Below are 25,450 nucleotides of genomic sequence, written 5' to 3' on the forward strand. Positions count from 1 at the left end.
ATAAGAGGAGGGGGGCTCATGCAGAGCCCGGCACCCAGATCCCACAGGAAACGCTAGAGCCAAAGGCAGGACAGGGCAGGAACTTCCTGTAAGAAAATTGGGGTTGGACGTCCTGAAAACCAATGTAAGAGCCAATGCCAGGCTGAGAAAGGCCTGACGGAGGCAGGACTAGAGAACATAGTGAAGAGAGGGGCCCCTGGCCAGCAGGGGAGGAGAAAGAGAGATGGTAGTAGATGGCGAATAAGAAACAGGTTTTTATGAAGGGAGGGGAGAGAGAGTTGGGAGTCCGCGAAGAAAGAAAGATTAGGAGTGGAGGTTTTAGGTGAGGTTTCTCTGGCTAGAAAAAGGCCTGCGCGGTGGAACAGGTGGCACAGAGATTAAGGACAGGTGCGCAAATAATTAGAAGCAGTGTATGTAAGAGATTTCCAATCAGTTCCCAGCTTTCTTGGCGATAGTTAAATTGGTGAGGGTGTTAAAACCGAAAGTCCCTTCAGGAGGCTAATTGAGTGGGTTCTGTGGCCTGGCCACAGCGGAGAAGAAGAACAGTTTCTTCTTCCTTAGGGAGGGAGATTCCTGTGCCCCAACAGCCGCACTCAGTTCTCAGAGTAGTCAGACTTGAGCATTAGCGTCCTAAAAACTCAGCCACGGATGAAAGTGGATGTGCTTGGGGACAAGGACACACACTTGGACGGAAAAGACTTCCCTGATGTAGCTACGGTTTCGGACAGGGAGTCTCGAAGGAAAGAACTGAGACGAATGCTGGAGGCAGGGGACTTACCGCACCGTGCACCAAAGTGGGTGCAAGTCGGAGATCCTGGTTCTTTCTAGGAGGGGAGGGGAAAGGAGCAGTCCTTGCGGACTTCTAACTCCTTCCCGGGTTTCAGCACCAAAATGTAAGGTATTTTTCCTCGCCGAGAAGGAAGGAAGAGGGCTGGAGCCACAAAGTGTGGAATAAGTAAACGGCTTTATTGAGTACAGAGCGCACATCTCGCCCGGCAAGGTTCCCGGCCCCAAGGAAAGAAAGATGGAAGAAAAGATGGAGCTCAGGGAAGTTGCAAAGATTAAACCGCGTGGGAGATATTTAAAGGGTCCCTCTAGGGAAGTGGAGCTACTATGATGTGGTGAAATTTCACTGGCTGGCAGACGATCGCTTCTTTCCAAATGGTTCCTGGGAAGCTTCCTTTGGCGGGCTTGATTATGAGCGGTCCTAGCCAAAGTGGGCGGGTCTGAGTTACCCACGTGACCATCCCTAAAATGTAAGGTATTTTTCCCCGCCGAGAAGGAAGGAAGAGGGCCGGAGCCGCAAAGTGTGGAATAAGTAAACTGCTTTATTGAGTACAGAGCACACATCCCGGCCGGCAAGTTTCCCTGGCCCCGAGGAAAGAAAGATGGAGGAGAGATGGAGGTCAGGGAAGTTGCAAAGATTAAACCGCGTGGGAGATATTTAAAGGGTCCCTCTAGGGAAGTGGAGCCACTATGACGTGGTGAAATTTCACTGGCTGGCAGATGATCGCTTCTTTCCAAATGGTTCCTGGGAAGCTTCCTTTGGCAGGCTTGATTGTGGGCGGTCCTAGACAAAGTGGGCAGGTCTGAGTTACCCACGTGAACATCCCTCTATCCACTGACCTTACAGGCACCTGTTCTAGATTCTGGTGTTCTAGGCTGGACATCTGGCCTGATTTTTCGGCCCCTCACCTCTCAGGGAGAATCTCTCCCACAGCTGAAATGTTCCTCCGGCCACTCAGCCACCACTCGCTCCTGGGTGTGGGGGCAGCCCTCTTCACGTCTCCATTCTTCTACTAGTCTCGATGTGGCTTCTTCTGTGACTCCTTTGTTATAGACTCCTCTTCATTTAGGTAAGCTAGTTTTTCAGGATGATTTAGTTATAACTCCAGTTTGGGAGGTAGCAATTGGAATATCTGCCTATTCTGTCACCATCTTGAAATCATTCTATATTTTAGTTGTAATTCCAATTTGGTTCTAGGAGGAAGTGAATGTAGCATCCAGCTATGCCACTGCCATCTTGGTTCTCTCCAAAACCTTTCTCTTTAACTTTACAGAAAAGTTAATTTTTTCAAATTTCATGAGTACACACATGAAAGAATGTGAAAGAAAACTTATGCTTACAAAGGGGAAGTTGGCTTTTACTATTTTCCTGCTTTCCCATTTGGCCATCACTTGGTCTCTTTTTGCCTTCATGATGGACAGTCAACAGTGGGCACCTGCAGCATAGGTAAATTCTAGTTAAGATAACAAGTGTGTATAACTATAACAAGGGTAAGTAATATTCGGAATGAATGCTTAGCTCTCAGAATAGAGAAGGACTTGTGTTCAGTTTAATTCCTTGAGCAGCTGTTTATTTGTTGTCCTGCCCTCCATGGAGTATCTTACATTTTAGCATAAAATAGAAATGAGCCCTTTATCAGATTAAGAAAATTTCTTCTATTTCTAGTGTAAGAATTAAAAAAAATCATTAATGGATCTAGAAATGTATGTTGTGCATTTTCTTCATCTACTGAGATGATAATATGACTTTTCTACATTGATTCGTTAATGTAGTGAATAAAATTCTAATGTTGAATCATTCCTGATTCCTAATAGAAAATGTGTTTTATACATTGCTATATTTGATTCTTATCATTGTGTTTAAGCTGTTTCTTTTTTATTATAATTTTTGTTTATATATTTTGTTTTGAGAGAGAGAGAGGATGGAGGGGAGTAGGAGAGAGATGAGAAGCATCAACTCATAGTTGCTTCGCTTTAGTTGTTTTTTAAAAATTGATTGCTTCTTATATGTGCCTTGACTGGGGGAGGGTGGGGCTCAAGCCAAGGCAGTGATCCCTTACTAATGCCAGTGACCTTGGGCTCGAGCCAGCGACCTTTAGGCTTCTAGCCAGTGACCTTTGATCTCTAGCCAGTGATCTTGGGATCATGTCGATTATCTTGCACTTAAGCTGACAACCCCACTCTCAAGCTGGCAAGCCCACTCAAGTGTAGGAGCCCACATTCTAGCCAGCAACCTTGGTGTCCCAAACAAGGGTACCCAGTTTCTAGGGCCGACACTCAATCCACTGTGCCATCACCAGTCAGGCAAAGCTATGTGTCTATGTTCATGAGAGATACTATCTTTTAATTTTCCTTCTTATACTTGTTTACATACACTGTCAAGGCTATCGTAGTCTTACAAAGGAATGGGAGGTTTTCTGTTTTTAAATCTAAAAGTATTTGTATAAGGTTTGAATGTTCTATTCCCTGTATATTGATAGAACATATTTTGTATGGAAGATATTTTAAACTGCTGATTTCATTTCAATATATCAAGTTTTCTATTTCCTTTTAAGGCAGTTTGGTATCTTTCTAGGAATTTGACCATTTTACTTAAGTTTTCAACTTTATTGACATAACATTGTTCACATCTTCCCTTTTTAGCACTTGTAGTTATGCTTCTGTCAACTGATGTTCATCAAACTTTGTGTGCATGAGCAGTGCAGTACGGAATAACTAGGAAACTACACTAAGGCATGGATTGGGAGACAGCTGATCACAGGAGCAGAATCTTGGGAACACAAGTGACAAGGAAAAATTTTGAGATGCTCTAAATTAAACTATAGCAAGCTGAGAGATGGAAGGATGAGACAAGAGAGGTTAATCAGCCACACCTGTGGTGGCGCAGTGGATGAAGCGTTGGCCTGGAACACTGAGGTGGCTGGTTTGAGGCCCTGAGCTTGCCCAGTCAAGGCACACACAGGCAACAACTACTTCCTGTCCCCCAATCAATAAATAAAATCTTTTTTTTTAAAAAAAGAGAGGTTAATCCATTAACAACTGCAGGCCAAAACCCAAAATGACTGCCTACTTTCCTGAGTATATGTTGAAATTTTGAGTTAACTTTCCGGTGGCTATTTCCATTGTTACCTAGAGGGAGCACCACGTCTACCACGCCCTGCCTGCGTGTGAACTTTCCAGACTACCTACGCATCCATCCCAGAACTATCTTCACCCCCCCAACCCAATCGACAACCAGTGTAAATTCTTACAACTTTTTTTCTCCAAAAAACACCCCTGTATGCCCCAGGACAACAGGTAACTTTGTCTTTCCCATCCTGCCTTTTTTTTTTTTAATAAATAAATTTTTATTTAAATGGGGTGACATCAATAAATCAGGGTACATATATTCAAAGAAAACATTTCCAGGTTATTTTGTCATTTAGTTCTGTTGCATACCCATCACCCAAAGAGAGATCATCCTCCATCACCCTCTACCCAGTTCTCTTTGTACCCCTCCCCCTCCCCTCTCCCTCCATCCCTCCCCCCACCCCCCGTAACCACCACACTCCTGTCCATGTCTCTTAGTCTCACTTTTATGTCCCACCAATGTATGGAATCCTGCAGTTCTTGTTTTTTTCTGATTTGCTTATTTCACTCCGCATAATGTTATCAAGATTCCACCAATCTGCTGTAAGTGATCCAATGTCATCGTTTCTTCTAGCTGACTAGTATACCATGGTGTATATGTGCCCCATCTTCTTCATCCAGTCCTCTATTTTTTTTTACAGTGATTAAAAGCCTTTAAGCAAACTCTTGGCCCATATAGCAAGAATCCATAAAAGAGTAGTGTCCTTAACATGTTCACCAAGTCCAAGTTGGCCCCATCACCATGCCAAATCCCTGAAAAATGCAACCCAACCACAGTTCAGTCTGTTAGGAGCTGTCACAGGGAGCAGGAGTCCAGGAAAAGTCCACATCCAGGAAAAGTCCTCATGGCACTGGAATTGTTGTCACCATTCTATACTTTGCAGCTCATGTCCAAGTCCCAGTGACCGCTGCTTCTAGCTGGTAATGATTCAGGTAGACTGGAGCCCATCCTGCCTTATTGCTGGTGGTTGGACTGCACGCCCCAGCAACAGGTTTATTGAGTATACATATTAATAAAATGATATTTTTTCCCACAAAAACTTTAGGCCTGGGATGATTTTATTTAATATAAGGCATCTGCCTATTTCCAAGCCAACAGGGTGCATATCCCCTGCAGGCTGAGCTGGAAGCTGCACACCTGACTTACCAGTGCAGGGCCTGGCTGGCCAGCTGCCTGGGGAATCATCTAAAGAGACAATGAGGACCCCTGTTTGCTGGTGAAGCCCAGGACCCCTCAGGTCACTAGTTCACATGGGGACTGATTTGTACTGATTTGTCGCTGCCACCCCAGGGTGGTTTTCAAGGGGTGGTCCACCTCTTCAGGCCTACATACCTGGAGGGCCCTGTTGCCCAAAGCCCACCAAAATAGTGGAAACCACGCGTGGCAGAGCAGTTTGGGACAGGTGTTGTAGCCTATGCAGGGTGAATAAGCTGGACAAAAGGATAATTCACCCCCTGGATGAGACAGAGTAGGATGGTGTGAGATTTACTACTCACAACAGCAAACAATTTAAATTTATGAATGGTTTATATTTGGAATTTTCTATTTAATATCATTGTACCTTGATTGACTGGGTAACTGAAACTGCCCAAGGTGAAGCTCAGATTGTGGGGGACTACCATACCTGGATAGTCTTTTCAGTCTCAGAGTTCCCATTTCTGTAGGCAACTACTGTTCACAGCTAGTTTGCATTTTTCAGAGGTATTTTGATATACATAAACATGTATGCATATTTATAGACTTGTTTCTAATAAATTTTCAATCATTATAAAATGGCTCAACTTCAACCATATCTTTTCACATTTCTGAGAATGTGTTTGGTGTCAGTTTGTGGAAAGGACACTAGGTGGCAATATACTACCAAAAATGGAGACTAGGAGGGTCTTTTCAAAAGTTCAAGAGCGACTTGGTTTTCCTACGCATAAGGGATTTCTTGAGCTCTTGTGGCCATGTGTAGGTACATGCCTACTCAATTTTAATAAATTAATGAGAAATTGGTTAAGTTTAAGACCTGTTATAAATTTGAACTATAGAATCTGACATGAGACTCAGTTGTATTTAGTTATTTGAGAAAACCACAATTTTAACCACTCCCAATCCAGGCTCCCTGACTAACCTACTTAGATTATACATTTGCATATGCTTTATTCCTCAAATCTGCTAGCTTATTTTTGCCCTTGCTGAACTTTTTTTTTTTAATTTAGAAATTAAATTTGGCCTTCGCTGGTTGGCACAGTGGATAGAGCTTTGGCCTGGCGTGCAGATGTCGCAGGTTCGATTCCTGGTCAGGGGGCACATGAGAAGTGACCATCTACTTCTCTTCCTCTCCTTCTCCTCTTCAGTCTCTCTTTCCCTCTCGCAGCCAGTGGCTCGATTAGTTCAAATGTTAGCCTCAGGCACTGAGAATAGCTTAGTTGATTTGAGCATTGGCCCTATGCGCTGAGGATAGTTTGGTTGGTCCGAGAGTTGGACCTGGGCACTCAGGATAGCTCAGTTGGTCCTAGCATCTGCCTCAGATGCTAAAAATAGCTTGATTGACTTGGCATCTGCCCCAGACAGGAGTTGCTGGGTAGATCCCATTTGGTGCACATGCAGGAGTCTTTCTCTCTATCTCCATTTCTCTCATTTAAAAAAAAAAAAGAAAGAAAGAGAAATTTAATTTAATGGAGTGACATTGATCAACAAGAGACCACAGGTTTTATGTAAACATTTCTATAGCATTTGAACTGTTGATTGTGTTGTGTACCCATCACCCAAAGTCAAATAATTTTTATCACCATATATTTATTCCCTCCCAACTCCTCTCTTCCTGGTAACCATTGTACTCTTATCTATGTCCATGAGTCTCAGTTTTATATCTCAGCTATGTGTGAAATCATACAATTCTTAGCTTTTTCTGATTTACGTATTTCACTCAGTATAATGTTATCAAGGTCCAAGCATGTTGTTGGAAATGGCACTATGCCATCATTTCTTATGGCTGAGTAGTACTCCATAGTATATATGCATCACGTCTTTTTAATTCAATCCTCTATTGAGGGGCACTTTGGTTGTTTCTATGTCTTGGCCACTATGAATAATGCTGTGATGAACATGGGATTGCATATGTCTTTTCTTTTACTCGTTTTTAAATCAAAATTTTTAATTTATTGTATTAACATGGATTCAAGTGTCCCACTCAATTTAACACCCTCACCTCCAACAATGTGACCCCTATTTTACCTCCTTTGCCACTCCCCCCTTCCATCTGAGATTTTCTGTCCTGTTATCTGCATCTATGTGTTATGTATATATACTTTCACTAATCTCTTTGCCTTTCTGATCTCATTCCCTCATCTCCATTCTCTCTGACAGCTGTCCCTCTGCTCCCTGAGATCCCGCCTCTGCCTCTATTTCATTCCTCAGTTTACCATGTTCATTAGATTCCACATTTAAGTGAGATCATATAATATTTATCTTTCTCTGCCTGGCTTATTACACTTAGCATCATAATCTCCAGATCCATCCATGCCATCACAAAGGTAAGATTTCCTTTTTTCATGATTGCATAGTATTCCATTGCATATATGTACCACAGCTTTATAATCCACTCATTCACTGATGGATACTTGGGCTGTTTCCAGTTCTTGACTATTGCAAACAATGCTGCCATGAACATGGGGGTGAATATATTCTTTTGAATTAGTGTTTTGAGATTCTTAGGATATATTCCTAGAAGTGGGATAGCTGAATCAAAGGCAGTTCATTTTTAATTTTTTGAGGAAACACCATATTGCACAACTCTGCATTCCCACCAGCAGTGCAGGAGAGTTCCCTTTTCACCACACTCTAGCAAGTACTTGTGTGTTGATTTCTTAATGAGAGCCATTCTAACAGGTGTGAAGTGGTATCTCATTGTGGTTTTAATTTGCATTTCTGTGATGATTAGTGATGTTAAACATTTTTTTATATGTCTATTGATCATCTATGTGTCCTTTTTGGAGAAGTGTCTATTCAATTGCTTTGCCATTTTTAAATTTGATTGTTTACTTTCCAGGTGTTGAGTTTCACAAGTTCTTTATAAAGTTTGGTTATTAACTTCTTATCAGATGTGCTGGCTAATATTTTCTCCCATTATGTGGGTTGTCTTTTTATTTTGTTAATGGTTTCTTTTTTTTTTTTTTTTTTTTGTATTTTTCTGAAGCTAGAAACCGGGAGAGGCAGTCAGACAGACTCCCGCATGCGCCCGACCGGGATCCACCCGACACGCCCACCAGGGGGCGACGCTCTGCCCACCAGGGGCGTCACTCTGCTGCGACCAGAGCCACCCCAGCGCCTGGGGCAGAGGCCAAGGAGCCATCCCCAGTGCCCAGGCCATCTTTGCTCCAATGGAGCCTCGGCTGCAGGAGGGAAAGAGAGAGACAGAGAGGAAGGAGAGGGGGAGGGGTGGAGAAGCAGATGGGCGCTTCTCCTGTGTGCCCTGGCTGGGAATCGAACCCGGGACTTCTGCACACCAGGCTGATGCTCTACCACTGAGCCAACCGGCCAGGGCATTAATGGTTTCTTTTGCTGTACTACAAAAGCTTTTTAATTTGATATAGTCTCATCTGGTTATTTTGTCCTTTATTTCACTTGCCCATGGAGATATATCAGCAAAAATGTTGCTACGAGAGATATCAGGGACTTTACTGCCTATGTTTTCTTCCAAGATTTTCATGGTTTCGTCACTTACATTTATGCCTTTTATTCATTTTGAGTTTATTTTTTGTGAATGGTATAAATTGGTGGTCTAGTTTCTTTCTTTCTTTCTTTCTTTTTTTGCATGTACCTGTTCGATTTTCCCAAAACAATTTATTAAACAGCCTCTCTTTACTCCATTGTATACTCCTGCCTCCTCTGTCAAATATCAATTGACTATAAAGATGCAAGTTTATTTCTGGGTTCTCTGTTTTGTTCCATTGATCTGTATGCCTGTTCTTATGCCAATACCACGCTGTTTTTATTACAATTGCTTTTCAGTATAAGATGATACAGGAAGTGTGATACCTCCCACTGTGTTCTTCATTTTCAAGATTGCTGAGTCTCTTTGGGTTCTTTTTTGGTTCCATTTAAATTTTTGGAGTATTTGTTTTACATCTATGAAGTATGTCATTAGTATTTTAATAGGAATTGCATTGAATCTATAGATTGCTTTGAATAGCATTGACATTTTAATGATGTTAATTATTCCTATTCATGAATATGGTATATACTTCCACTTGTTTGTATCTTTCATAATTTATTATTTTTTTAATGTCTTAAAATTTTTCTGAGTAAAAGTCTTTTACCTCCTTGGTTAAGTTTATTCCTCAATACTTTATTTTTTGTTGTTGTTGCAATAGTGAAGGGGATTGTTTCCTTATTTTCTCTTTCTGATAGTTTATTGTTGGTGTATAAAAATGCCACTGATTTCTAAATATTAACTTTATATCCTGCCACATTGCCAAATTCATTGATCAGGTCTACTAGTTTTTTCACTGAGACTTTAGGGTTTTCTATGTACAGTATCATATCATCAGCAAATAATGACAGTTTTACTTCTTTTCCAATTTGGAAGCCTTTTATTATTTTCTTCTTGTCTGATTGCTGTGGCTAGAACTTCCAAAACTATGTTGAATTAAAGTGGTGAAAGGGGGCGCCCCTGTCTTGTTCCTTATCTTAAAGGAATTGCTTTTAATTTTTGCCCATTGAGTATGATGTTGGCTGTCAGTTTGACATAGATGGCCTTTATTATGCTGAGATATGTTCCCTGTTTTTTCACTTTGCTCAGAGTTGTGATTATAAATGGGTGCTGTATTTTATCAAATGCTTTTTCTGCATCTATTGATATAACCATATGATTTTTATCCTTCATTTTGTTTATGTGATGAATCACATTTTTTGATTTGCAAATATTGTACCAGCCTTGCCTACCTGGAATAAATCTCACTTGATCATAATGTATGCTCCTTTTAATGTATTGCTGGAGCCGGTTTGCTAATATTTTGTTGAGAATTGTAGCATCCATGTTCATCAGGAACATTGACCTATAGTTTCCTTTCTTTGTAGTGTCTTTATCTGGTTTTGGAATGAGGGTAATGTTTGCCTCATAAAATGAGCTTGGAAGTCTTCCCTCTTCACCTTTTCGGATAACTTGAGAAAGATAGGTATTAGTTCTTTGAATATTTGGTAAACTTCGCCTGTAAAGCCATCTGGTCAAAGGCTTTTGTTTGCTGGGAGTTTTTTGACAACTATTTCAATTTCATTTGTTGTAATCAATCTGTTTATGTTTTCTGATTCTTCCGGATTTAGTTTTGAAAGATTTTATGTTTCTAGGAATTTATCCATTTTTCCTAGGTTGTCCAATTTTTTGGCATATCGATCTTCATAGTATTTTCTTACAATTTTTTTGTATTTTTGTGGTGTCTGTTTTATTTTTCTTCTTTCATCTCAAATTTTATTTATTTGGGACCTCTCTCTTTTTTTCTTGATGAGTCTAGTTAAAGGTTTGTCAATCTTGTTTACCTTTTCAAAGAACCAGCTCTTGGTTTTATTGATATTTTGTATTATTTTTTTTAGCTGCCATGCCATTTATTTCACTCTGATCTTTATTATTTCCTTTCTTTTACTTTCTCTGAGATTTATTTATTGCTCTTTTCCTAGTTCTTTTACTTGCAGGGTTATGTTGTTTACTTGATTTTTTTTTATTGTTTCTTAAGGTATGCCTGTAATGCTGCTATGAATTTTCCTCTCAGGATTGCTTTTGCTGTATCCTACAATATAGGATAGTATAGATTTTGAGTTTCTGTATGTTCATTTTCATTTGTTTCAAGGAAATTTTTTATTTCTTTCTTCATCTCATTTTTAACTCATTCATTGTTCAATAACATGCCATTTTACCTCTAAGTGTTTGAATATTTTTGTTTGTCTATTGTAGTTATTTTTGGTTTCATGCCATTGTGATCAGAGAAGATGCTTGATATGATTTCAGTCTTCTTAAATTTATTGAGACTTGTTTTGTGTCCTAACATGTAGTCTATATTATAGAATGTACCATAAACACTTAAAAAATGTATATTCTGGGGTGAAAGGTTCTGAAGATACCAATTAAATCCAGTTGATCTAGTGTGTCATTTAAGGCTGCTGTTTCTTTGTTAATTTTCTGTCAAGAGGATCTATCCATTGATGTTTGGAGGGTATTAAAATCCCTTACTATTATAGTATTGCTGTTGATCTAACCCTTTATGTCCATCTAAATCAGTTTTATATTTTTAGGTGCTCCTATGTTAGGTGCATAAATTTTTACAATGGTTATATCCTCCTGTTGGATTGCTCCCTTTATCCTTATGTACTGACTTTCTTTATTTCTTACTATAGCCTTTGTTTTAAAGTCTATTTTGTCAGATATAAGTAATTTTACCCAAGCTTTTATTTTTTCATTTTCATTTGCATAAAGTACTTTTCCCCATCCCTTCACTTTCAGTCTGTGTGTATCTTTTGTTCTGAGGTGGGTCTCTTCTGGACAGCATATGTATGGGTCCTATTTTCTTATACATGCAGCTACCCTATGTCTTTTAATTGGAGCATTTAACCCATTTACATTTAAGCTTATTATTGATATGTAGTTGTTTATTGCCATTTTATTCTTTAAACCTACAATACTCTTTTCCTGATTCGTTTTTTTCTTTGCTCTTTTTATAGCAGGCCTCTTAACATTTTTTGCAGTATTGGTTTTGTTGTAATGAATCCTTGAGGTTTTTTTTTTGTCTGAGAAGCTTTTTATTTCTTCTTTAATTTTAAATGATAGCCTTGCTGGATAAAATAGTCTTGGTTGTAGGTTCTTGTTTTGCATCACTTTGAATTTTTCTTGCCTACCCCTTCTGGCCTGAAGTGTTTCTGTTGAAAGGTTAGATGACAGCCTTATAAGGGCTCCTCTGTAGGTAATTAATTGCTTTTCTCTTGCAGCTTTTATTCTTTCTTTTTCTCTTAACTTTGGCATTTTAATTATGCTGTGTCTTGGTGTAGATCTCCTTGGATTTATCTTTAATGGGACTCTGTGCTGCTTTTTTTTTTAATAATTTTATTTTTTTTTAATGGGGTGACATCAATAAATCAGGATACATATATTCAAAGATAACAAGTCCAGGTTATCTTGTCGTTCAATTATGTTGCATACCCATCACCCAAAGTCAGATTGTCCTCTGTCACCTTCTATCTTGTTTTCTTTGTGCCCCTCCCCCTCCCCCATTCCCTCTCCCTTTTCCCCTTCCCCCCCGTAACCACCACACTCTTATCAATGTCTCTTAGTTTCACTTTTATGTCCCACCTACGTATGGAATAATGCAGTTCCTGGTTTTTTCTGATTTACTCATTTCACTTCGTATCATGTTATCAAGATCCCACCATTTTGCTGTAAATGTTCCGATGTCACCATTTCTTATGGCTGAGTAGTGTATATGTGCCACATCTTCTTTATCCAGTCATCTATTGATGGGCTTTTTGGTTGTTTCCATGTCCTGGCCACTGTGAACAATGCTGCAATAAACATGGGGCTGCATGTGTCTTTACATATCAATGTTTCTGAGTTTTGGGGGTATATATCCAGTAGAGGGATTGCTGGGTCATAAGGTAGTTCTATTTTCAGTTTTTTGAGGAACCACCATACTTTCTTCCATAATGGTTGTACTACTTTACATTCCCACCAACAGTGGATGAGGGTTCCTTTTTCTCCACAGCCTCTCCAACATTTGCTATTACCTGTCTTGTTAATAATAGCTAATCGAACAGGTGTGAGGTGGTATCTCATTGCCGTTTTGATTTGCATTTCTCTAATAGCTAAAGAAGATGAGCATCTTTTCATATATCTGTTGGCCATTTGTATTTCTTCCTGGGAGAAGTGTCTGTTCATGTCCTCTTCCCATTTTTTTATTAGATTGTTTGTTTGTTTGTTGTTGAGTTTTATGAGTTCTTTATATATTTTGGATATTAGGCCCTTATCTGAGCTGTTGTTTGAAAATATCATTTCCCATTTAGTTAGCTTTCTGTTTATTTTGTTATCAGTTTCTCTTGCTGAGCAAAAACTTCTTAGTCTGATGTAGTCCCATTCATTAATTTTTGCCTTCACTTCTCTTGCCTGTGGAGTCAAATTCATAAAATGCTCTTTAAAACCCAGGTCCATGAGTTGAGTACCTATGTCTTCTTCTATGTACTTAATTGTTTCAGGTCTTATGTTTAGATCTTTGATCCATTTTGAGTTAATTTTTGTACAGGGGGACAAACTGTAGTCCAGTTTCATTCTTTTGCATGTGGCTTTCCAGTTTTCCCAGCACCATTTATTGAAGAGGCTTTCTTTTCTCCATTGTGTGTTGTTGGCCCCTTTATCAAAAATTATTTGACTATATATATGTGGTTTTATTTTTGGACTTTCTATTCTGTTCCATTGGTCTGAGCGTCTATTTTTCTGCCAATACCATGCTGTTTTGATTGTCATGGCCCTATAATAGAGTTTGAAGTCAGTATTGTAATGCCCCCAGCTTCATTCTTTTTCTTTAGGATTGCTTTGGCTATTCGGGGTTTTTTATAGTTCCATATAAATCTGATGATTTTTTGCTCTATTTCTTTAAAAAATGTCATTGGAAGTTTGATGGGAATTGCATTAAATTTGTATATTGCTTTGGGTAATATAGCCATCTTGATTATATTTATTCTTCCTAGCCAAGAACAAGGTATATTCTTCCATCTCATTATATCTTTTTTGATTTCCCTTAACAATGGTTTATAGTTTTCATTATATAAGTCCTTTACATTCTTTGTTATGTTTATTCCTAAATATTTTATTTTTTTTTGTTGCAATCGTGAAGGGGATTATTCTTTTGAGTTCCTTCTCAATTGTTTCATAGTTGGCATATAGAAAGGCTATTGACTTCTGTATGTTAATTTTGTATCCTGCGACCTTACTGTATTGGCTTATTGTTTCTAGTAGTCTTTTTGTGGATTCTTTGGGGTTTTCGATGTATAGGATCATATCATCTGCAAAAAGTGATACCTTTACTTCTTCTTTCCCGATATGGATGCCTTTTATTTCTTTGTCTTGTCTGATTGCTCTGGCTAGAACCTCTAGTACCACATTAAATAAGAGTGGAGAGAGTGAACAACCCTGTCTTGTTCCTGATTTAAGGGGGAAAGCCTTCAGTTTAGTGCCATTTAATATGATGTTAGCTGATGGTTTATTATATATGGCCTTTATCATGTTGACATATTTTCCTTCTATACCCATTTTGTTGAGAGTCTTAAACATAAAATTGTGTTGTATTTTATCAAAAGCCTTTTCTGCATCTATTGATAAGATCATGTGGTTTTTGTTCTTTGTTTTGTTGATATGGTGTATTACGTTAACCGTTTTACGTATGTTGAACCATCCTTGAGATTCTGGGATGAATCCCACTTGATCATGATGTATTATTTTTTTAATATGTTGTTGTATTCAATTTGCTAGTATTTTGTTTAGTATTTTAGCATCTGTATTCATTAGAGATATTGGTCTGTAGTTTTCTTTTTTTGTGCCATCCTTGCCTGGTTTTGGGATGAGGGTTATGTTGGCCTCATAAAATGTGTTTGGAAGTATTGCTTCTTCTTCAATTTTTTGGAAGACTTTGAGTAGAATAGGAACCAAGTCTTCTTTGAATGTTTGATAAAATTCGCTGGTATACCTGTCAGGGCCTGGACTTTTATTTTTGGGGAGGTTTTTAATGGTTTTTTCTATTTCTTCTCTACTAATAGGTCTTTTTAGGCTTTCTGCTTCTTCTTGACTCAGTCTAGGAAGGTTGTATTTTTCTAGAAATTTATCCATTTCTTCTAGGTTGTTGAATTTAGTGGCATAAAGTTTTTCATAGTATTCTACAATAATTCTTTGTATATCTACGGTGTCCGTGGTGATTTCTCCTCTTTCATTTTGGATTTTGTTTATATGAGTTCTTTCTCTTTTTTCCTTGGTAAGTCTTGCCAAGGGCTTGTCAATTTTGTTGATCTTTTCAAAGAACCAGCTCCTTGTTCTATTAATTTTTTCTATAGTTTTTCTGTTCTCTAATTCATTTATTTCTGCTCTGATTTTTATTATCTCCTTTCTTCGGCTGGTTTTGGGTTGTCTTTGTTCTTCTTTTTCTAGTTCCTTAAGGTGGGAAGTTAAGTGGTTCACTTGGGCTCTCTCTTGTTTGTTCATATATGCCTGAAGCGATATGAACTTCCCTCTTATCACTGCTTTTGCTGCATCCCATAGATTCTGATATCTCGTATTGTCATTTTCATTAGTCTGTATACATCTTTTGATCTCTGCACTTATTTCTTCTTTGACCCATTCATTTTTTAAAAGTATGTTGTTTAGTTTCCACATTTTTGTGGGATTTTTTTCCTCTTTTTTGCAGTTGAGTTCTAATTTCAAGGCTTTATGATCAGAAAATATGCTTGGTACAACTTCGATTTTTCTGAATTTGCTGATGTTGTTTTTGTGGCCCAACATATGGTCAATTCTTGAGGATGATCCATGTACACTGGAGAAAAATGTATACTCAGTCACTTTGGGATGAAATGTCCTGTAGATGTCTATCATATCCAGGTGCTCTAGTGTTTTGTTTAAGGCCACTATGTCTTTGTTGATTCTCTGTTTGGATGACCGATCTAGAGCCGTCAGCGGTGTATTGAGGTCTCCAAGTATGATTGTATTTTTGTCAGTTTTTGTTTTAAGGTCAATAAGTAGCTGTCTTATATATTTTGGTGCTCCTTGGTTTGGTGCATATATATTAAGAATTGTTATGTCTTCTTGATTCAGTGTCCCCTTAGCCATTATGAAATGGCCATTTTTGTCTCTGAGTACTTTTCCTGTCTTGTAGTCAGCATTATCCAATATGAGTATTGCTACACCTGCTTTTTTTTGGATGTTATTTGCTTGGAGTATTGTTTTCCAGCCTTTCACTTTGAATTTGTTTTTATCCTTGTTACTTAGATGAGTTTCCTGTAGGCAGCATACAGTTGGATTTTCTTTTTTAATCCATTCTGCTACTCTGTGCCTTTTTATTGGTGAGTTTAATCCGTTTACATTTAGTGTAATTATTGACACTTGTGAGTTCCCTATTGCCATTTTATATCTTGCTTTCTGTTAGTTTTGTGTCTTGTTTGATCCTTCTCTTTCGTTTTTCTATCTTTTGTTTTTATTTGGTTGTATTCCATACATCTTTCCTCTGTTGCTATCTTTTTTATCTCATGTGCTTCTGTGGTGGTTTTTTCAATGGTGGTTACCTTTGAGTAATGAAAAGGGTCTCTACCCTGTTCATTATACCGAACTATTTTGTGAGTACTTTTGCACTCCATCGTCCTTTGCTACTGTTAATCTCCATCTTCTCCCCCCCCCCTTTCTTTTTGTTTTTGTCACAGTTTAAATTTGTTTTTATTGTGTTCTTCTTGGAGCTTTTACTTGTGGCTCTGTTTTTTTTTTTGTTCTTTGTATCTGATTGGAGAACCCCCTTTAGTAATTCCTGAAGTGGGGGTTTTCTGATGATAAATTCCCTCATCTTTTCTGTATCTGTGAATGTTTTTATTTCTCCTTCGTATTTGAAGGACAGCTTTGATGGGTATAGTATTCGTGGCTGAAAGTTCCTCTCTTTCAGGACTTTAAATATTGGGGTTCACTCTCTTCTACCTTATAGAGTTTCTGCTTAGAAATCTGATGATAATCTAATGGGCCTTCCTTTATATGTTGTATTCTTCTTTTCCCTGGCTGCCTTGAGAATTTTTTCTTTGCTGTTGGTTTGTGTCAATTTCATTATGATATGCCTTGGAGTAGGTTTGTTGGGGTTAAGAAAACTCGGAGTTCTGTTTGCTTCTTGAACTTGAGGCTTTAGTTCTTTCCACAGGCTTGGGAAGTTCTCATCTATTATTTGTTTGAGTATGTTCTCCATTCCATTTTCTCTCTCTTTTCCCTCTGATATACCTATTATTCTTATGTTATTCTTTTTGATGGAGTCAGATAATTCTTGTAGGGGTATCTCATTTTTTTAATTTTTGAGTCTCTTTCTTCTTCTCTCTGTTGTGCCTCAAGTTGCTTGTCTTCTATTTCACTAATCCTCTCTTCTCTCTGACCTGTTCTATTAGCTAAGCTTGTTACTTCATTTTTCAGCTCGTGAATTGAGTTTTTCATCTCTGTTTGATTTGTTTTTATAGTTTCAATTTCCTTGGACATATATTCTTTGTGTTCATGGAGTTGTTTTCTGAGCTCCCTAAATTGCCTTTCTGTGTTTTCTTGTATATCTCGGAGGATTTTTAGGATTTCTATCTTGAATTCTCTGTCATTTAGCTCCAAGGTTTCCAATATATTAAATTTTTTCTCCATAGATTTTTCCTCGTCTAGCTGTGTTGCCTCTCTTTCTTTTGTATCCATGATACTCGATTTTCTCTTCCTTAATGGCATCTGAGGGTGGTTTTATTGTTTATATTAATGAGATTTAATAAAGAATAAAAAGTTAAAAAAATAAAAATCGAAGAGTTGTTTTCTTTTAAAAAATTAATAATGAAATAAAGAAAAATAAAATAAAATAAAAATTTTAAAAAAAGGAAATTATCCCCCCCCTCCTTTTTTCCTTTACTCTCCTCTCCCCTCTTTCTTGAGAAAATCTTGTGGTGAACTGTGAATTATAACAAACAATGCCTGTACTGGAGGGCCTGAATTGGGGAAAAGTAATAAAGTGGCAAAAAAAAAGAAAAAAAAAAGAAAAAAGAAGGGGGTATGGACCCACAAAAAGCAAATAAGGAAAAAATTTGGGTCAAGAATAAAATGATTTGCTTTTAGGTGTTGGTTGACTAAGAGTTATGATGACAGGAATAAGAGGAAAACAGAAAAATGGGGGGACAAATTAAAAAATTACTATTGTATTTAGTCAAACAAGAACTAGATAAAATGGAGAGCCAAGGATGGGAGCACTGCTAGTGAGTTAAAAAGGTGAAGTAAAAACCCCCCAAAATGCCACAAACAGAAGTTTGAGTCCCAGATAAGATAATTTGTTTGTTATTGAGGTCTGAATGAGAGGAGATGTAAAGGAGAAAGGAAGAAACTAATATAGAGGGAGAAAAGAAAGAGAGAGAGAGAGAAAAAAAGGGGAAACCACTAAAAGAAGAAAAAAGAAAAAAGAGGAGAGAGAGAGAGAGACAGAGAGAGAGTTAAGGGTTTTAGAGTGCAACTCTCATAGAGAGAAAGGAAGAGGAGAGAAAAGATAATGGGAGATGTAACACTTATGGGTAGTGTAGTTCAAGGAGAGGAGAGAGTAAGACCGGCAGAGAGTTAATTGGCCAAATTGGAGGAGGAAAAAAAATATCAAGAATGAAGATAAGAGAAACAAACGAACAAATATAATAAAATGGGATAAGTTATAAAGTCTGCAGATTATTCTTGATTTTGAGATGTTATCTTCTTGCTTTTTCTTTTCTCTCCCTCTTCCTGGTCGGTGACTCTGTACCCCGGGTTCTGCCCCTTTGGTACGCTCAGGTAGAGGCTTGCAGTTGATAAGTCTCTATGGCAATGTCATGTATTGTGCTTTAGTCTCGTTGGCAGTTGAGGCTCATTAGCATTTATAGGGTCCGACAGTGAGAGAGTCTGTGTTCCTGGAGCCTTTCTCCTAGTCTTTCCTTCCTCAGTTAGTAGCCTGATAATCCAGCTATGGGGTTGCTGCTGCCTCTGCCTGGATAGTAAGAGGCTCAAAGAGCTGGCAACTCCCCACTCTATTTCCACTCAGCACAGGGCTCTGGGTAAGGCTCAATCAGTCAGAGCTGCTAGCATAATCAGGCGAGGTTTCCGCCCACTCAAAGACCTCTGGCTCTGCCACTCTGTCCGGTAACACAGGTGGGCGCCCACTTCCGGGGTGCTTGGAGGAAACTCTCGCTCACTGCGTGCGCAGACCAGGATATCCAGCCAGCAGTCTCACGCTCTGAGTGAAACCCCCAACCGCATGGAAAAGTTCCTGCGTTGGAATTGGCTCTCGCTCCGTCCCCGTGCGCGGCTTTTGCAAGGTGCTGGGGCGGCCTGAGATTCCGCTTTGGCCCACACAAAGGCCCCTGACTCTGCTCCTCTGTGCGATAACACGGGCGTGCACTGCCGAGACACACGGAGGAATTTCTCGCTCACTATCTGCGCGCGCAGGCCGGCCGCGTTTCCCTCTGAGTGAATCCCCTACCAGCACGGAAAAGTTCCACCATTGGAATTAGTTCTCACTCCCTCCCATGCGTGGCTTTCCCAGGGCGCTGGGGCTGCCCAGAGATTCTGCTTTCAGCCCACACAAAGGCCTCTGACTCTGCCTCTCTGTGGGGTAACACGGGCACCCACTCCCGGGGCTTAGGAAGAAATCTTTCACCCACTATCTGCACGCGCCGACCAGGAGATCAGGTAAAATGGCTGCCCTGCTTGTCTTTCTTTCTTTGGGTTTGGCGCGAGTGTTAACTTGTATTGCCTGGGTTGCCACAGGATCAGTTTTTCCTCGGCTTGGATCTCCGTGCCACAGCCTGGTTCGGCCGTTTGTGCCGCGGCCTGGATCTATTCACCCCCTTTGCCCGCCTCAGTTTCTATATTCACGGATCCCACAGAAAGCCGCCCTGTTTAGGTTAGTGAGGAAGGTGGAGCATTTCTTACTCCCTATTTCCTTCGGGGTTTGGTTATATATTTAGCCAATTTTTCGCTCGACCATACCTTCGGGTGTATTGCGAAACATCTGAAGGCTCCAAGGATAGGTTTTTCTGTTTCTGGTTGAAGATCTTGTTGAGTTTTGGGGGAGATTTATCGGTATCGCTTCCTACCCCGCCATTACTCTGATGTCATCCTCCGACTCTGTGCTTCTTGAACTTGTATAATCTTTTTCATCAATTTAAGGACTATGCTCCTCCCCAGAGGGTGGTGAAGCCTCTTGAGTGGTCCCAGAAATTGGCTCCAGGGGAACCACACCTTGAATGTTCATGCTCCAAACTTCTCTTTATTTCTCTGTGGAACGTAGCTTAGTGGGGTTGGAGATCTAGAACCCAGGCTAGCTAACTATAAATGTGCTAGCTGCTGTGCAAGTGCTGACCACAGAAAGTGGAACTTTCCTCAGCTGGGCCCAGTGTCCAACAAGCCCTCTTTCAGGACTCACTTCCAGCAAGGGTCATTAGGTCCTGAACTGATGCTCTCTGCTGCTGACCACTGGATGTGCCAGCCCTAGGCATCCCTAGCAGGAACCCAGTACATACCAGTGCAGGACACTGCCCATCACTGACCTTCTGCAATCTTCTTGGAGCTGCAAGCAATCCAGAGTTTGTGGATGCCTTTGCTGGGCCAGGTGCACATGGAAATAAGCTGCACATCAAGGCTGGCTTTTACCCACATTGGGCCTGGAGGAAGGTCTGCAAAAGGCCAAAGTTCTTAGAACTCCACCTCCTGCAGCCTCTGTCTGCTGTCTGCTTGTTGGGCTCAGCCACTGAAAAAAACTCTGGTGGAGTCTAGAGCCTGGAGCAATTCAGGGATTAGGAAGGGTGGTGGGTGTAGCTCCTATCCCTCAGCCTCAGGTGTCAGTCTGTCCAGACTTTTTTCACAGACCTTAGTAGGATGTAACCCCAGGAGTCCAGTGGGTGTGGCCTCTGAGACCCAGAGATGTGGTCTGCCTACAGTCTGGACAGTTTCTACTGAGTCTCCTGTGAGGTGGAAGCACAAGTCATAGACTTGAGAGAGTGTGGGGAAAGCTCAGGTCTCATTGCCAGGAAAATGAATCACTGACAAGCTCCCTCCTTCCTGGCTCACTTCTAAGAATTGGGGCAAGAGAGATTCAAGATGGTGGGGCAGTTACTTTCCCCAGGCTGTTGCCACATGAAGGGGACTGTTCCACCCAAGAAAGCTGGCAACTGCAGTATTGGAAAATGACTCAGCACAGGGGTTCTGGTGGCCATTCTCCACAATGTCTCTCCCTGGGCCACCAACTTGACACTCTTTTCAAACAACTATAATCCTCTCAGTCCTGCCTCCACCAGAGCCCAGGTAAGTGGCTATGAATGAGATTTTCTATGCCGGCCCTTTAAGACAGAGCCTGTGTCTTTGAGAGCTTTTACAGACAGAAACCTCGGCTCTTTCCATCGCCAAATGCTGTGTGGACACCTCTTCTAGGCTCTGAGGCTCTAGGCTGGGCCTGTGGCTTAGGACTTACACCTCTCAGGCAACCATCCCTACAGTGAGAATCCCTCTGGACTCTCAACCACCACTACCTACTGGGAGCAGGGCACCCTTTCCACATCTCCTCCCTTCCTACTAGTCTCAGTGTGGCTTCTGTGATCCTGGGCTATAAACCCCTCATCATTTAGTCCAAAGTTGATTTTTTTAAGGTGATTGTTCTTGAGTTAAATTGTAACACAATTTGGTCCTGGGTGGTGGCAGTTGTAATATCTGCCTACTCTGTTGCTATCTTGGAATCGGGGTGCATGTGTCCTTACATACCAATGTTTTTGAGATTTTGGGGTAGATACCCAGTAGAGGGATTGCTGAGTCATATGGTAGTTCTATTCTTAATTTTTAGAACAACCACCATACTTTCTTCCATAAAAGTTGTACCAGTCTATATTACCACCAGCAGTGAATAAGGGTTACCTTTTTTCCAGTCTCTCCAACATTTATTACCTGTCTTGCTGATAATAGCTAATTGAATAGGTTTGAGGTGGTATCTCGTTGAAGTTTTGATTTGCATTTCTCTAATAGCTAGTGAAGATGGACATCTTTTCATATATCTGTTGGCCATTTATATGTCTTCTTGGGAGAAATGTTTGTTCAAGTTCTCTCCTCATTTTTTTTGTGTGTGGCAGAGACAGAGAGAGACAGAGAGAGGGACAGATAGGGACAGACAGGAAGGGAGAGAGATGAGAAGCATCAGTTCTTTGTTGTGGTACCTTAGTTGTTCATTGATTGCATTCTCATATGTGCCTTGACTGGGGGGCTACAGCAGACCGAGTGACCCCTTGCTCAAGCCAGCGACCTTAGGCTCAAGCCAGTGACTTTGGGCCAGTGACCTTTAGGCTCAAGTCAGTGACCATGGGGTCATGTCTATGATCCCACACTCACACCAGTGACACCATGCTCAAGCAGGTGAGCCCACACTCAAGCCAGTTGAGCCCGTGCTCAAGCCAGCTACCTCATGGTTTCAAACCTGGGTCCTGTGCATCCCAGTCCAATGCTTTCTTCACTGCACCACCACCTGATCATTTTTAATTGGATTGTTTTCTTTTTTGTTGCTTTGTGAGTTCTTCATATATTTTAAAATATAAACCCCTTATCGGAGCTGTTGTTTGCAAATATCTCCCATTTGGTTGGCTGCCTATTTGTTTTATTGTCAGTTTCTTTTGCTGTACAGAAGCTTTTTAGTTTGATATAATCCCATTCATTTATTTTTGTCTTACTTCCCTTGTTTTAGGGCCAAATTAATAAATTATTCTCCATCACCAAGGCTCGTAAGTTTAGTACATATGTTTTCTTCTATATGATTTACTGTTTCACATCTTATATTTAGGCCTTTGATCCATTTTGACTACAGAGGGACAAACTGTAGTCAACTTTCATCATTTTGCATCTGGCTTTCCAATTTTCCCAGCACCATTTATTGAAAAGGCTTTCTTTTCTCCATTGTGTGTTTTTAGTCCTCTGTTGAGATTATTTGTCCATATAAATGTGCTTTTATTTCTGGGCTCTCAATTCTGTTCCATTGGACTGTGTGTCTGTTTTTCTGACAATACCATGCTGTTTTGATTAACGTGGCTCTGTAGTATAATTTGAAGTCAGATACTGTGATTCCTCTGGCTTTATTACTTTTCCTCAAAATTGCTTTTTCTGTTTAGAGTTTTTATGATTCCATACAAATCTGATGATTTTTTGTTGTTTTTTTAAAATGACATTGGGATTTTGATGGGAATTGCATTAAATTCATATATAATTCTTTGGGTAATATGGTCATTTTAACTATGTTGATTCCTCCAATCCATGAAAATGAATTTTTTTTATTTCATTGTATCTTTTCCAATTTATTTCAATAACCCTTTGTAGTTTTCAGTACATAGGTCCTTCACATTCTTTGTTAAACTTATTCCTAGGTACTTTATATTTTTTGTTGCAACTGTAAAAGAAATTATATATTTTTTTCAGTTTATTTTTCAAAGTTTCATTATTGGCATATAAAAAAGCAGTTAACTTTATATGTTGATTTTTTATTCTGTGACTTTACTGTATTGGTTTACTGTTTCTAATCATTCTTTTTGGTAGAGTCTTTGGGGTTTTCTATATACAGAATCATGTCTTCTGCAAAAAGTGATATCTTTATTTCTTTCCTGATATGGATGCCTTTTATTTCTTTCTCTTGCCTAATTTCTTTAGCTAAGACTTTCAGAACTATGTTGAGTAAGAGTAGAAAGAGTAGGTAGCCTTGTCTTGTTCCTGATTTTAGAGAAATAGCATTTATTTTTTCACTATGTGTTATGATATTAGCTGATGGTTTGTCAAATGGCCTTTATTATGTTGAAGTACTTTCCTTCTATACCCATTTCACTGATTTTTTAAACATAAAGGGATGTTATAGCTTTTCAAATGCCTTTCTACATCTATTGATAGGATCATATGATTTTTGTTCTTTGTTTTGTTGATGTGGTGTATTATGTTGATCCATTAGGTATGGTGAACCATTGTTGTGCTTCTGGACAAGAGGATTTATTCCACTTGATCATGATGTGTTATTTTTTAAATGTGTTGTTGTATTTGATTTGCTAGTGTTTTGTTTAGGATTATGCATTTGTATTCATTAGAGATACTGATCTGTAATGTGTGTGTGTGTGTGTGTGTGTGTGTGTTGTGTCCATGCAAGGTTTTAGAATGAGGGTTATGTTGGGCTCATAAAATTTCTTAGACAGTATTGTTTCTTCTATTTTATGGAAGACTTTGGGTAGAATAAGTACCAAATCTTTGAATGTTTGGTAGAATTTACCAGTTTAGTTATTTGGTCCTAGACTTTTATTTTTAGCAAGGTTTTTAATAGTTGTTTCTATTACCTTTTTGCTTATGGGTCTACTTAGGTTTTCCAGCTCTTTGTGACTCAGTCTAGGAAGATTGTATAGTTCTAGGAATTTATCCATTTTCTCTAGGTTGTTGAATTTGGTAGCATATTGTCTTTCACAGTATTCTAGTATGATCCTTTGTATACCTATGATGACTATAGCAATTTCTTCTCTTTCATTTTGGATTTTGTTTATATGAGTTTTTTCTCTTTTTTACTTGGTGAGTCTAGCCAGGGGTTTGTCAATTTTATTGATCTTTTCAAAGAACAAGCTCTTTGTTGTATTAATTTTTCTATAGTATTTTTGTTCTCTATTTCATTGAGTTTTGCTCTAATTTTTACTATTTTCTTTCTTCTGCTGACTTTGAGTTGCCTTTGTTCTTATTCTTCTGGTTCCTTAAAATGTGGTGTTTACTTGGGATCTCTCTTGTTTCTTTTTTCTTTTTTTTTTTTTCTGAAGCTGGAAACAGGGAGAGACAGTCAGACAGACTCCCGCATGCGCCTGACCGGGATCCACCCGGCACGCCCACCAGGGGCGACACTCTGCCCACCAGGGGGCGATGCTCTGCCCCTCCGGGGCATCACTCTGCCGCTACCAGAGCCACTCTAGTGCCTGAGGCAGAGGCCAAGGAGCCATCCCCAGCGCCCGGGCCATCTTTGCTCCAATGGAGCCTTGGCTGCGGGAGGGGAAGAGAGAGACAGAGAGGAAGGAGGGGGAGGTGGAGAAGCAAATGGGCGCTTCTCCTATGTGCCCTGGCCGGGAATCGAACCCGGGTCCCCTGCACATCAGGCCGACGCTCTACCGCTGAGCCAACCGGCCAGGGCCTCTTGTTTCTTGATATAAGCCTGTAATGATAGAAAATTTCCTTTTATTACTGCTTTTGCTGCATCCCAGAGATTTTGATATGTTGTATTGTCATTTTCATTTGTCCGCATATATCTTTTGATATCTGCTTTTATTTCTTATTTGACCTAGTCATTATTTAGAAGTATGTTGTTTAATTTCCACATTTTGGTTACTTTACTTCCTTTTTGCAGTTGAATTCTAATTTTAAAGTCATATCAGAAAATATGCTTATGCTTAATATAATTTCAATCTTCCTGAATTTGTTGATGTTAGTTTTGTGGCCCAAATTATGGTCTTTTTTTGAGAATGTTCTATACACACTGAAGAAGTATGTATAATCCGATGTTTTTGGATGTAATATCCTGTAAATGTCTATTATGTGCATTTGGTCTAGTGTGTTGTTGAAGGCAGATTTTTTTTTTATTGATTTTCTGTTTGGATGATTTATTTAAAGCCATCAAAGTATGTTGAAATCTCCAAGTATTATTGTGTTTTTGTCTACTTTTAGTTTTAGAACAGTTGGTAGATGTTTTATATATTTTGGTGTTCTCTGGTTGGGTGCATATGTATTAAGAAGTTTTATGTCTCTTGATATAATGTCCTTTT

At 39.4% G+C, this 25,450-nt stretch overlaps 1 non-coding gene across 1 annotated transcript; it reads right to left on the bottom strand.

Annotated features, from left to right (window-relative positions):
- Positions 1-24,746: 24,746 nt before the first annotated feature.
- Positions 24,747-24,822, bottom strand: TRNAI-GAU (transfer RNA isoleucine (anticodon GAU)). The gene has a single exon. It is a non-coding gene; the product is annotated as a tRNA-Ile (tRNA).
- Positions 24,823-25,450: the final 628 nt, after the last annotated feature.

Source organism: Saccopteryx bilineata, chromosome 6, assembly GCF_036850765.1.
Source record: "Saccopteryx bilineata isolate mSacBil1 chromosome 6, mSacBil1_pri_phased_curated, whole genome shotgun sequence".
NCBI classification, from domain to species: Eukaryota; Metazoa; Chordata; class Mammalia; order Chiroptera; family Emballonuridae; genus Saccopteryx; species Saccopteryx bilineata.